General features: G+C 50.0%; 1 non-coding gene across 1 annotated transcript; it reads left to right on the plus strand.

Annotated features, from left to right (window-relative positions):
• Nucleotides 1-13,875: 13,875 nt before the first annotated feature.
• TRNAT-AGU (transfer RNA threonine (anticodon AGU)) lies at nt 13,876-13,948 on the plus strand. The gene has a single exon. It is a non-coding gene; the product is annotated as a tRNA-Thr (tRNA).
• Nucleotides 13,949-14,650: the final 702 nt, after the last annotated feature.

The raw sequence follows: 14,650 nt of genomic DNA on the forward strand, positions 1-14,650 counted from the left end.
ACAGAGAAACAGCTCAGAAAACAGAAAGCAGAATAGGATTTGCCCTGATTTAAGGGGGGGGGGGAAGCCAAGAAACAAAATTAGCATTTGCCCTGAAAACCAACTGAGCTTGAGGGAATTGTCAAAAATCAGTGTAGACAAATAATCCATATTCTGTGGGGAAAGGCTGCTTTTGCCTCCTTCTGCCTGAACTCCTGTGCTGGCACAGCTCCGAGGTCGGGCTCTGGGGCACACAGGAAAAGAGCTCCAGATGGGTCCTGAGGGGAAAACACCTCCCTGCAGCCACACCAGGGCTGCACAGCATCCACTCCTTCCCAGGGAGCTTTCCCACATCAGCTGCGCTCTTCCCAGTGGGAATGTATCCTTCAGGAGATGATCTGAGTGTCTGCTGTGACATCCTGGGTGGGTGACGTGTTCGTGCACCTTGTGACTTCTCAGTGATACTGGATGGGAGACATTTCCCACCTTGTTTTCCTGCCAGGCACCAACTGTGCAAAATCTGAAACAACCCAAAGGAAGGAATTCTCCAAAACAATGGTGACATCTCACACCTGTTGGAAAACTATTAAAATAACAGGATTTTTTCCAAAGCAAAGGACAATTTTTAAAACAACAGCTCCCTGTCCCTCTTTCCTCTTGCTATTCCCAAAGGCATCCCCGGCTCGGTCAGTGCGGATGGTCCGTGGGGAGGGGACTTTGTCCGGGCTCTGGGGGTCGGGTCTGGGGTCCCTTTTGCAGAGGCCGGGGTGAGGGAGAGCTCTGGGTCCGCACTAGAGGGCACTGCTGCCATGCAGAACCTGCGCTCCGCGAGGCTGCGGGATCCTTCCCAGGCTGCGGGATCCTTCCGAGGCTGCGGGATCCTTCCAAGGCTGCGGGATCCTTCCATGGCTGCGGGATCCTTCCATGGCTGCGGGATCCTTCCAAGGCTGCGGGATCCTTCCATGGCTGCGGGATCCTTCCCAGGCTGCGGGATCCTTCCATGGCTGCGGGATCCCTCCAAGGCTGCGGGATCCTTCCGAGGCTGTGGGATCCTTCCATGGCTGCGGGATCCTTCCCAGGCTGTGGGATCCTTCCAAGGCTGTGGGATCCTTCCCAGGCTGTGGGATCCTTCCAAGGCTGCGGGATCCTTCCATGGCTGCGGGATCCTTCCGAGGCTGCGGGATCCTTCCAAGGCTGTGGGATCCTTCCGAGGCTGCGGGATCCTTGCAAGGGTGTGGGATCCTTCCATGGCTGCGGGATCCCTCCAAGGCTGCGGGATCCTTCCATGGCTGCAGGATCCTTGCAAGGGTGTGGGATCCTTCCAAGGCTGCGGGATCCCTCCAAGGCTGTGAGATCCTTGCAAGGGTGTGGGATCCTTCCAAGGCTGTGGGATCCTTCCATGGCTGCGGGATCCTTCCAAGGCTGTGGGATCCCTCCAAGGCTGTGGGATCCTTCCATGGCTGCGGGATCCTTCCAAGGCTGTGGGATCTTTCCATGGCTGCGGGATCCTTGCAAGGCTGCGGGATCCTTCCAAGGCTGTGGGATCCTTCCATGGCTGTGAGATCCTTCCCAGGCTGCAGCCGGAGCAGGGCACACTGCAGAGATCTCCGTTCCCTGCTGCAAGGGAGAACCCCCCCCAGCACCCTCCACCCCCTGCCAAAATCTCCTTCTGGGGGGTTATGGAATGAAGGGTTTGTCCTTGAAGGGTTTGTCCATGAAGGGCCAGCCCTGGCTTCAGGTGGGGCTTCAAACAGGGGCAGGGACTTGAGATTTCTGACCAAACCCCCAGGTCTGGAGTGGCCAAGCAGGAGGGGCCAAAGCACTGCTCAGCTGGATGTGAGTGGGCACCTCATGAGCTCGATGCTCACACGGGACACCACTAAATGTGTCCTGATTCTTTAATTCTTTTTTGCCTCTGTTAAGGCTGGGATTGAAGTGCTCAAGACAGTATTTTGTGTTCAGACTCAGATGTTTATTATTTCTTATCTATATTACAGCCTTATAAGTTGTGAGCTTTACAGCATTTTACTAACAAGCTACAAAATGGCTAACTATTTTCCTCTATAAGGTCTTTTAAGGCTAAACTATCCAATTAAGAAATGACACCTAAATTATTCTCACTTTTAACTCAATAACTAATCTTTTGTGTCTCACAATGTGGACTTTTCTGTTTAATTACAAAACACTACTTAAACTTGTGAAGAAGAAAGTGAAGAAGAAGAGCTAGCTGCCATCCTAAAATTCTATCTAAGTTTTATAGATACTACTACACTCTAAAACTCTAAACTCCAAGTTTTCTACTACGTGATATCACACTTTTCTATTTAAACTATGCACCCATAATCTTAGTTCTATTATTCAATTTTGGAAGCCTTCTTTACAGCTTCAGCTCAAATGCAGTGTTCTCTTGAGGCTCTGTGCCTTTCAGCACAGAAAGTTCAAAATTCTCAGTGTCCAGGGTTCTAAGAGGCACCAGGTGACGTGAGCTGCTCCAGGAGAGCCCGTGTGGCCGCCCCAAGTGAAAATGGTGCTTCCCCAGCCCTCTGGAGTGTCGGAATCTGAGATATTGATGATCCCAAGATTGTAGAAAATCTTTGTCTGTCAGCCCCACTGCCAAAGCAGAAGCCATAATTGGTCTGTGCTGGTTTCCAGGTTGTTTATTCTGTTTATCTCTCACATGTTCTGCTGCCCTGCCCAGCTCTGTCCTGCAGGGCAGCGTGTGGGGCTCTGCCCTCAGTGGGATGTTACAAACATTAAATACCAGAAACTCCCTGGGCTGGATTGACAAGAACGTGCCAATATCTGTCACCTCCGTTGGACAGTGTGTCCCCAGCCTGAACCAACAGAAAAATGCCAACACCACAGTGAGACATGGAGGGCATGAAGAAGGAGAAAAAGGACAAGGCACACCCAATTTCTTCTATCTTGTCCCCTTTGGACCCCTCATCTAGAATCCTAAAATTTTACTTTTGCACCCATACCACACTTAATTATTACTGATATCAAACACTCAGAGCTTGTAATCCATCCTGTGAGATTGAAAACTCTTTTCCATGGCCAGAGATCACAGACAGTGTCTCTGGGGGCTCTGTCCAGGGGGGTTCCTGACCCCTGCCAAGGTCCCAGACCTGCCAGGACAGCCAGAGGGAAGCCCGTGATTCCCACACTGGAGACCTTGGAAAAAGCCAAGAGGCACCACATGGATGGAGGGCAAGCCAGCTGATAAACCCTACTTGGATTTCTAAAGGCTTTTCACAGAATCTTTAACAAAAGTTTTAAGGAAATTGAGAAAACAGCGGACAAAGGTTCTGGGATGGACTGGTGGTTGAGAAGAGGTGGAGGTCAGTGGTCAGCTCTGATGGAGGGAGAGCTCCAGCAGCCCCTGTGGGCTCTGTGCTGGGCATCCCTCATGGATGGGAGCAGCCCTGAGCAGCACACTCCGGCATTCTCTGCTGATGAAAAGTGACTCAAAGCACGAAGAGAAGAGCAAGCTGTGCCTGGCTGGAGGGGGATGTCACAAATCTGTGTGAACAGGCCATGAATGGGAGAGCAAATCTGGTGTTGATAAGTTTACAGTGGGACAGCTGCTGACAAACCCGGGGGGCCCAGGCTCACCAGCACCCTTGGGAATGAGGCAATTCCATAAAAGTCTGCGAGAGCTTCTGCCACTGGATCAGCAGTTCCCACGCTGTCTCCAGCAGGAGCTGACACCGCAGCAGCCCCGTGGAGCCGAACCCCCACGGCAGCGGCTCTTGCCACACACGCGGGGCCTGAGCTCGCGTTTGCTGCCAAAACCCCGCGGGGATCAGCTTCCTTGGCCTTATTTGGATTTTGCTCTCGGGCTTGAGCTCAGCTGGTGTGAAATATGTGTGGCAAATCCACGGCCCACGTCACATCTCCCGTGTGGGGCTGCTCACTCGCTGTGTGCAGCCGGCTGATTTACGGAGGCGGCCGGCCCGGCCGGGCCCTGCTGCGATCTGCTGCCGCCTGAAAACAGCTCCAACACCCCTGCCTGCCCCTGCTTTAGGGACAGAGCAACAGACCCTCGTGCTGCCTTAATAAAGAGGGAAAGAGGATCACATTTTACTCTCCCAAGTTTCTCACTGCAGGGAATTTTAGGGTTGTGCTTCATCCATTGTTCCCCTGCCTCTCTAAGCCTGAGTCTGGAGGAATTCAGGCTTCACCCACCTCTGGTGGGGCTGCAAACCTGATTTCAGGGCTTCTGCAAAAGTTCCTTTCAATAACCCCACCTCCAGACCTCACTTGCCATGGCTGATTTCTATCCTTGGATATTTGGAAACTCTTGTCTCCTGAGGAGCACAGCTCACTCAGGCTGTGCAGACACAGATTGTGCTGTGCTGGCAAAAGTGACTGATAAGGAATTTAATATGAAAGGCTGTTCAGAGAGGAGAGGAGTGAGATTGTGTCAGTTGATATTCCCAAGAGCTGGAGCCTCGGGCTGTGCACAGGCACTGCTTCTGCCTGATGTGACAGTTCTGCCCTTCCAATCAGGATTTCTCCAGTTCTGCCCTTCTTATCAGGATTTCTCCAGTTCTGCCCTTCTGATCAGGATTTTTCCTCACTGAAAGCTCAGGTTAGGAGAGGTCAAGTTCTTGTGCCCCAGCCCCCATGTCCTGTTGCCTTCTTTTCAGTAGTTGCTTCCTCAAACCAGTGATTTCTGGGCTTTCTCATCCTTTCAGGCCACTGAAGAAGAACTCCAAGGACCTTCCCCCAGCCAGGGAGTTGCTGGTTCTGGTCTCTATAATGGGATGCCCAATTCTGCACCTGGGATGGGGTGGGGCAGCCCTGGATGTACAGACTGGGAAAGGGTCCTGCAGGTCCTGGTTGATGGCCAGTTGGACATGACTCAGCAGTGCTCTGGAGCCAGGAAGGGCATCCCCGTCCTGGGGGCATCAGGCCCAGCATTGCTGGTCAGGTCAGAGAGGGATTTCCAGCTCTGCTCTGGGCTGGGGTAGCCTCACCCCCACTGCTGGGGCAGTTCTGGGCACCACAAGGTGATCTAAGGATGACCCCAAGGATCTAAAGCTGTTAGAGAGTGTCCAAGGAGGGACATGAAGATGGTGAAGGATTTAGAGGGGAAGCTGTGTGATGAGTGGCTCAGGACACATCATTTGTCTCCTCTCTCTGCTGGAGGAGACTTAGAGGAGGCTGTTTGGGATCTGCAGCTCCTCCTGAGGAGCAGCTCTGATCTCTTCTCCCTGGGACAGGGAAAGGACCCAGGGAACAGCTGGGGCTGTGTCAGGGAGGCTGGAGATCAGGGAAAGGTTCTTCCCCCAGAGGTGCTGGCACTGCCCAGGCTGCCCAGGGAATGGGCACGGCCCCGAGGCTGCCAGAGCTCCAGGAGCCTTTGGCCAGCGCTGCCAGGGATGCCCAGGGTGGGATTTTGGGGGCAAGGACAGGGGCTGGGCTGGGTGATCCTGGTGGGTCTCTTCCAGCTGAGGAGTTTCTGTGACTCCCCACTGACCCTCAGCTGCTCCGTGCCCAGAGCTCAGCTGAGCAGTGACAGTGAAATCCCTGCAGTGCCATCACTCCACCCTTAACCTGCTGGGCAAACACCTCCAGGCACATTGTCATTGATCCCAAGACCATCTGTTCCTCTGCTCATGGCAAGAGCCATCGATTTCAGGGCAGAGCCAGGAGTGTTTATTTTGTAGATGTTTTGTGAGCTCGGTCATTCACTCTAAAGCTGAGCTGCACCCACAGAGAACCCAGCAGCTCTAGAGGAAGCCCTCACTCTTAACCCACACAGGATAGCCCAACTCCCACCAGAAGCACTGTAGGGCAATGACTTCTCTTTGCCTTCTCTCATGGAAACTGCACTGCTTTTCCCCCATAATTTAAGTCTGCTGACGATGAGCAAGGCCCATTTAATTTGCTGTCCTTGTTTGCTCATTAATTCCACTGAATTACTTTATTTACTAACATGCTTCTTCTAAATTACTTGATTACTTAACTAAATTTATTTATTTACAGTGGATAGCAGAAGAGAAAAATAGCTGCAGTGAGTCCCTGCTGACAGTCCCCCAAACCACAGCCTGAGAGGGGCAGTGAAATCCCTGGATTTTGGGTGCTGCCAGCACATTGTATAAGTTCTGGGCAAAGCAGCAGATGTGTCCCTCAGAGGGACATTTCCTCAAACTTGGGGGCAGATTCTCATGTTATTTTATTGTCCCCAAATGTTGCTTGTCCAAATAAGGACAAGCCTGAGCCCCCAAAGCTCAGATTGAGTGTTGTGAACAGTACAGTGCAAACCATGGAAACTCTGAGGGGATTCTGGCAGTGTGAGACCTCCTAAATTGTGGGATTAACAATGGATTCAGTTGGGAACTCTGAGCAGCCAGCTGAACAAATGGAGATAAACCAAATCCCCCTTTGTCTTCTTCATTCCTACCAAGTGTGCTGAAGCTTCTTGTGTAGGTTTTTATTTAATGGAATCCTGGAATCATGGAATCTCCTGAGTTGGAGGGGCCCACCAGGATCATCCCCTGTCCCTGCCCAGACCCCCAAAATCCCACCCTGGGCATCCCTGGCAGCGCTGGCCAAAGGCTCCTGGAGCTCTGGCAGCCTCGGGGCCGTGCCCATTCCCTGGGCAGCCTGGGCAGTGCCAGCACCTCTGGGGGAAGAACATTTCAAACAGCACAAGTCAAGAAGAGGAACAAAATCTGGGTGGTTCTCTGCAGTGCCCTGAAAGAAAATGAACAACAGCTTTTCCAGGAGACCCCGAGGGAGTTCTGCTCATTCTAAGACCCTGAATGAGGCTTTGTGATATTAGAGGGTTTGATGGGAAACAGATTCCAGGGAGAGCTTCCTGAGGGCACCCAGAAGAGTCCTCCTCCCAGCCCTGGGCATTTGGGCTGAACAACAGCTTGTTTATTCCTACAGAAGTTCCTGCTGCTGGCCTGAGAGTAGTTAGGAAAGATGGTATCTCCAGCAGCTGCTGTAAGCCAGACTGGAAATATTTGTTCAGGAATACAAGGTTCTGTGTCTGCTTGGTGTCCAAAAAGTACCAGGGGTCCACAATGGGGTCCAGTGAATTATTCCTTCAGTCACAGCACAGGATTATGGACCCTCTCTTTAGTATTCAGCTCTGGCAGACCCAAAATTGAGTCAAGCTCAACCTGCCCAGATCATTTAACTTTCCTGCTGCAGGATAGGTGTTGTCTCCTACCCTTCTGATCAGCTTTGGCACTGCAACATGCAATAGTGACTGCATTTTCCCAGGGCACAGCAGAAAATCCTGCTTACTCTGGTGGTCTCATGATGCAGTTTGGGTCAAACAACCTCCTGGTGTCACATTCTTCCTATTTTGTCCCTGAATTTGTGCTCCTGTTGCCCACCATGAGCTCGATCTCAGCACTCAAGATTATAATATTGACATTCCAATGAGATTTTTGCAACACACAAGTTTAAATCTCCTCTTGAAATTGCATTAATTTTGCAAACTGAGTGTGTGTGGTGCTGTTGCAGCTACAGCAGGGATAGTCTGGAGTTAACTCTTAGCTCTTGGAAGCTAAATGGTATCAGAGATCCTCATCTGCAGCAGCTGGACACCTTCAGCATCACTCCTGACAAAGCCACTGCAAACCCCACAGCTGATTACAACCCACAGGGCTGTGTTGGACCATCTGTGCTGTTTCCCCCTTGGAAAGCCTTGGGAATTCTGGAGCAGCAACACGAAGGTCACCAGTGCAAGTGAGAGATTTTGTCACTGCCTTCAGCTTCACCTCTGTGGATTTTGCAGATTGCCAGCCCCAGGGCCAAGAATTTTCTGCAGTACCCAAGGACTGCTGAGCTCTTCATCCCCTTGGCTCTCATTTCTTGCTGGTTTGGATGTGCAGGAAAGCAGGCACATTGCCAGCTGCCAGAGGAGGTTCTAGCATAAAGTCTGCCTTCCTGCATTACTTAATTACATTTGTTGCATTCCTGGTATTTATGGCCTTTTTTCCTATGGGGCTGTGAGGAGTATTTGAGCTGTCAGTGGTGCTGTGCATTCCCAGACCTTCCATCTGAGCCCAACAAGCTGAGTTTTTGGAGAATTTAACTGAGGAGAGGCAGTGATACTGCCAGGGACCAGCACATGAGTTTCACCAGGCTCTGCTTTGGGTGATTCCCACTGTTGGGCCTGATTTATGACCCAGCAAAATGACCATGGCAATGTTTTTTCTTTGCTCCCTGAAATCCCGTGTTTTACAGGGCTGAACCGACACAGCTGGAGCACCAGAATAGGGGTGTAAATCCCTATTTTTATGCACTTCCAGTAATAACCTCTGATATACTGCACCCCTTATCCTGAGGATGGGGAAGGACTTTTGTTTGCTCTCTCTCATGATTACCATTACGTCAGGACTGAGACTCAATAAACTGATTTTTCTCCTGCAGCCCACAGGGTCTGGCCTGGCTCACAAATGGTTAAGCTCCTGCAGCTCAGCAACCCATCTGTAATTCAGGGCATCTGTCAATAAACCATCCTCCTCTCTGGGGGCTGGCAGGTGCTAAGGACTGCTGGGGTTTATTCCCAAAATTCCAAAGGCTCTGCCAATCCCTCCTGGGCACCTTGGAGCCTCTCCAGCGTGGTGGCCCTGGGCTGGTGGCCCTGGGCAGGTGGCAGGGCCGTGGTGCCCATGGCAGGGCAGGCTGGGGGTCTGTGCCATGCAGGTTTCCAGCTGGGCACAATCCCTCTGCTTCTGGGCACTGGGATACTCAGAAATCCCAGTTTCTCCCCGTTTCACAAGTGTTCCTGAAAATTCCTGGAAAGGCATCTTGAGCTGTGCCCGCAGATCTCCTCAGGCCTGCACAGCACCAGCAGCTCCGCGTGGTTTGCAGAACAAGCTGGATTTTGCTCTTTGCTAATCTGAAACAGGTCAAGGGTAATTTCAACCAATTTTGTATCTGAGGAGGGCTCCCGGGAGAAGTTACAGCAGCTTAAAGAGAGGCAGCTGCATTCCAGAAATAACTCCTGTTCCCTCAGCACAGGGAACAAACCAGGCACCCTCAGAGCAACGTGTTTGTTCCAAACAGCACACCAGTTTTAGGTTTTTTCCCAGGACTTGAGGAAACTCCTCCTGGCTTCCAAGAAAACTTTACAAGGGTACTTTAAAGGAAGGCAGGAACTCTAAGCAGTGGTGGCCACTGGGCTGTCACAAGCTCCAGCAGGCCAGGAGAGCCTGGGGGAGCCAGTCCAAACTTCCAGGTTCATTTTAAGGCCAGAAGGAACCCCCTGCCTTGTAATATTGTATTAACTATGTCAATTTTTTCTTCCAATCTCATCTTTTCACTTCTAGAAGGATATAAAATAGTATCAAGTATGGCTACAAGAGTGAAATGAGTTTTTTCTTCTCCATGCCTCAGATCAAAAGTGCTGCTGAGATTTTGTTGTTTTCTTATGATTAAGAGGATGGTGCTTGTGAGCTCTGGTAGAATGATTACCAGGGTTTATTCATGCAGAGTTTTGCAGAGTCCATCCCACTGTCCAGCCTTTATGTGTGAGCTGAGGTGGCCTCTCATCCCCAGTTCAGATCCAAGCTGGGCTCCAGGGACTCTGGGCTTGTCAGAAATCCAACATGACATAACCATTTCATTTGCTGGAGATAAATGCCCTGTAAATAATGCCAGCAAAGCTCGCTGTTCCTTCAGGAGGGATGTTTCCATCCATGGAAAACAAACATTTGGGCTTTGGTTTGTTGCTTTATTACTGCCTTTTGCCTTTACAGAGCAGTGGGAGGTCACTATACAGGGACTCCCTTTATATGGCTTTTATTCAGAAAATATTCTTGAGGATTGCAAAGATTATCCATGAATCATGCCCATAATGCCTGATTTGCTGTACACAAACATTTCCACTTTGTAGCAATTTCCCTCATCTCTGAGTGAAAGCAAAGAACACAGTGGAAACTCTTGTTTTCCATGAAAACCAGAGGCATCGGAACAGTCGAGTTCTGCTTTTCAGACTCATCCCACAGTGTTTTCAAGGAGTCTGGATCCAAAAAGCAACCAGGGAGCATCTGGTTGGAGATAAAATCTAAGAGAGTGATTGGACTCTGCAATGATAGTTGTTGCCTTGGGCAGACAATATTTAAGTTTGTTGCAGCTAAAGAGGTAAATTTTAACTAAATAAGTGAATTTACTGCTGGTAAATAAAGTTTACCAGTATGGCAAGTGAAAAATATTGTGTTCTACAAGCAGAGAGCATCCAGGATATGGGTTTGACCAGGGCAAAAGTCAGTGGTGGAAACTGGATATCCAACTGTAGTGGATAACTATCTCTGTAAGATGGGGCTTGCTGGGATAAAGAGAGCAAGAAATGCACATTTTATCTCCAAATTGTGCATTCTCATGAACTTTGAATTCCTCAACCCTCACAGTCACCACCATCTCTCGACAGAGTCTCGTTATCCCAATTTAGTCACTAAACCTGGACAAGATGGGCTCTGTGTCAGGGCCCAAGCAGCCAAATTCAGCAGGACAGTTCCTGAACCCTGCCTGAGAGCAACACAACTCCTGCTCCTCCCCATAGGGAGAAGATGAAAGGTCTGTTCTAGAGGAAAAGCAGAATTGTGTCAGCAGCCCAGGGAAGCTTTGTGCTGACAATATTTCAAACTCAAGAAGTACCTCATGTAGAAATTTTGGCTTTCCACCTTCCTGATAATCAAGTGGTTCTCAGAGTAGAGGCCAAATCATAGTACCTGGCTATAAACATAGATCCAAACATGAAAAACAAATCAAAATCTGATTTCTCATTAGCCCCTACTGAACAAGAAAATTTGTGATGTTTTCATTAGCAGTCATTTCGTAATGACCCCGGACAAACTTTGCACAAGGACTTGGCCAAGTCACTGCATGGAAAGGCAAAATGTTCCAGTTCCTTCAGATTCCACCAGGAGAAAGTTCCCTTGTTGTCCAGCCTCTTGGTAGCTGAGGCTGCCTGCCAGGACCTAGCAAAGAGATGACCATTTCCATCTCATCTAGCAATTATTATTTCTTCCAGTTTTCCTCGTTATTCACAGCAGCTTTCCCAGCAGAGGTGCTCAGAGGAGCCCCCAGCAGTGCAGGAGACAGCTGTGCTTGGGCTCAGGGTCTTGGGGGGGCTTCACTGCTCATCCTCCATGGCCACAGAACAGCTGGCAGAGGATTAGCACAGAAAAGCTGGGATGGGCTCAGAGCCTTTGTCCAGACAGGCCAGGTCTCACTGCAAATGTGCAGGAGAAAGATTTCCTTCTCAGCAGTGGGAAGAAAGCCACTGCAGGAGTTTTAGGGGTAAAAATAGAACAAGGGCCAGCTTTACAGGCACCAGGCCCCTCATCTGAGGGTGCAGGTGCAGTTTTGCCTGGGGGACAGGGCACAGGGCAAGGTGCCTGGGTGACACCTCAGCAGGCACCATGAGAAGGGAGAGAAAAACAGGAGAAATTCCTGGGACAGGCGGGGATGGGGCAGAGATCAAACAGAAACTGAAAGCTGGGGACATGCCCAGGCTGTGGGGACAGTGCCATGGGGGCACAGGGCAGCCAGGGCTCAGCACAAGCTCTCCTAGTGCTCACCAGTGCCAGAGGCCTCTAAAGCAGTTCCAGCTCCATTCCAGGCCAGCTCTCAGCACTACAAGGGTCTGCACCGGGGTTAAAACACCCAGCTATTCCAGAACACACTGACATTGGGAACCATGGCAGAGTTTCAATCAGGAATGCAAGGACACAACCTTTCCACCACCAGCCAGCCTTTCTCATTCACCACTCCATCACTTCTCATTACCAGGAGCATTTATTTCTCGCCAAACTGTTCCCAGAACCAGTACACATTTAAACCATATTATTTTTCAAGTCAAGGTCTGAACACAGCCTGTATCAAACTGCTCCATTATTGCCTTCTGCCAGGCAGTCTCTCATGGCTCAGCCATGTGTTCCCAGGCTCCAAGCCCAGCTGCTCTTGGAAACCACACTCCAAGCACATGTTCCTGCATGGGATGTTCATTATTATTTTCAGCTTTATTTTATTGGTGCACGTCCTCCCTGTGTGTCCCCAAAGGGCTGCTTTCAGCAGGGTTTGTACAGAGTTGTTTGATTGGCTTCAGGCTTCTTTGTGAGTTTATCCAATGCCAAGCTCAGGCACTGAACCCATGCCAGGTAATTCATCATTTCTCCTTAAAAGCTATAGACAGAATCCTGCTCTTAGCTTGTCAGATAAAGGCCTGAGAATTGCCTTTCAGCCCACCTAATGAGGGTTTGTGTTTTTCTACGCTTGGGAGGATGGATGGTCTTAATTTCTGATTTCTTTCAAAGACAGCAATTTTCTTCCACAAAAAAGACCAGGAATAATAGACACAATGTGGCTTATTCTGAGTCACCCTTTAACCATTTGTACTTATATTTTCTCTTTGTGCATCTACCCTGAAACTCAGAGTCCTCTTCAGCTGCTGCTGTACGTTTTCCCCTGCCACAAGACATTTCTGTGCCTGCGGCTTTAATGCTCAGCCAGCATCCTCTCCTGGACTTGCTGACAGTCTCCAAAAATACTTCTCCCAAATTTGAGGTGTTCCAGATGGGGCTTTTCTATTCCAGTTCTGCAGGAGGAGTTGCCAGTTGGATGTGAGGAAGCTGAGACTTGATGCACAAGGGGCTGAGCAGGGCCAGAGCTCCTCCTTCTGTGCAGAAATCTCCCAAGGGCCAGCCCAGGCCACCACGGTGGGGGATCTACAGGAGGAGTCTCCCAGTCACACTGGCACTGCCCATCCTGGACAATTCTACACCAATATTCCTGGGCATCCCAGGAGTCCTCATTGGCCAAATGCTAAATTCAAACTTCTGTTCTCTGTGATTCTTGCTTTCTCCACATTTTGTGACACTTTCAGCCCCAACTGGGAGCTCAGCCTGGGGAGTGCTCAGCCCACAGTCCATCAGACTCAGCCTGGAGGTGGCATCTGAAGGGCTCTCATAGGGAGGATGAAGCAGCAGGAAGGAACAAAACATGGACTCCTAAGGAGGGAGGGACAAATGTGAAGAGTTGAGAGGGAGAACATAAATACACAGCTGCTTTCCAGTGGGGAGCAGTGGGATATAAGTGAATCCCAGACTGGTTTGGGGTGCACGGGACATTAAAGCCCATCCAGTGCCACCCCCGCCATGGCAGGGACACCTCCCACTGTCCCAGGCTGCTCCAGCCCCAGTGTCCAACCCATCTTGGGCACTGCCAGGGATCCAGGGGCAGCCACAGCTGCTCTGGGCACCCTGTGCCAGGGTCTGCCCACCCTCACAGGGGACAATTCCCAATTCCCAACATCCCATCCATCCCTGCCCTCTGTGGGGAGCCATTCCCTGTGTCCTGTCCCTCTATGTCATTATGAAAAGTCCCTTTCCGTTTCTCTTGGAGGCCCTTCAGGTACTGGAAGGCTACAATAAAGTCACCTTGGATCCTTCTCTTCTCCCTTCCCTTCCCTTCCCTTCCCTTCCCTTCCCTTCCCTTCCCTTCCCTTCCCTTCCCTTCATAATCTTAATTCTCTCCAAATTTTCTCATATGAGATGGGCTCCAGCTTTTGGAGCATCTTTGTGGCCCCTATTTCTTTTCCTTTTTGCTAAATAAGTGCAATAACTATGAAGAGCCCCAATATCACCATTTCTTTGTAAACTTCTCAAGCTGCTGGGCTGGGGAAAAGGAAATCATCCACCTCAATGTCCTGACAGGGATGAGCTGAAGGAGAGTAAATTCCAGCTTTGGGTTCACCTTGTGGTGGTGGTTTTGTATCTCTGATGGGTTTTGGTGCCATTTGGAAAGAGAATTGAAAATCCTCGGAGCAGCACGTTCCAGCAGTGCCAGGGCCATTTCACACCAGAATTATGAGAGCATTATGATATGAAATGTTCACAGAGGCAAAAGCACCCACATTTCAGAGGCTCCATAGCTCAGGGGTTAGAGCACTGGTCTAGTAAACCAGGGGTCGTGAGTTCAAATCTCACTGGAGCCTGGGGAGGGTCTGCACCTCCTGCAAAGACCTCACTGCTTTATCTTCCTGTTTGTTCCCAACGTGGTCCTGACGATGTTTTTTGGAGCACTCACCCCAGCCTAAGTGAAATGCAAGCATCCCCCAGCACTTACACCAAACAGCAGGCAATGAGAAGCAGAGAAACCAGCAGTGTTCAGGAGTTGTAGCCTTGAAATATATTTAATGCACACCAATTGGAGAAGGGGAACAGCCAGCAGTGGGATGTGGAGCCTTTGGGATCCTGCAGACTTTGTGGGGGTCATTAATGGACAGAGCTGGAATGGCTGCCAGGTGTTTACAGTCAGAGCTGGTTCATCTCTTCAGACAGCAGGAGGATCAAATTATGGCTCCAGAGCTCAGTAATTGCAGAGCTGGCTCAAAACATTATCAATTTGATTTGTGGACGAGCAGTAACATCAATCATCTACAGAATTCTGCTGGGGGGACTGGAAAGTGATAATTTCTAAGAATAAAGTAAAGGTAAGAATTAACCTATTTTGCATCTTGAATTCCATGAATTGCTGTCCAGATTTCTAAGATTTCCTCCTCTGCCTTTGCACATCTCTTTTCCCTATTCATTTACCAGTAGACTCCCTAAATTGAGTCCAAATGAACCAAACCAGTGATGGAAAAGGCAATTTCTGAATTTCAAAAGGCCCTTTTCCATCTGAGGGAAGGAAGGAT

Source organism: Lonchura striata, chromosome 17 (genome assembly GCF_050655825.1).
Source record: "Lonchura striata isolate lonStrDom1 chromosome 17, ASM5065582v1, whole genome shotgun sequence".
Classification (NCBI taxonomy): Eukaryota; Metazoa; Chordata; class Aves; order Passeriformes; family Estrildidae; genus Lonchura; species Lonchura striata.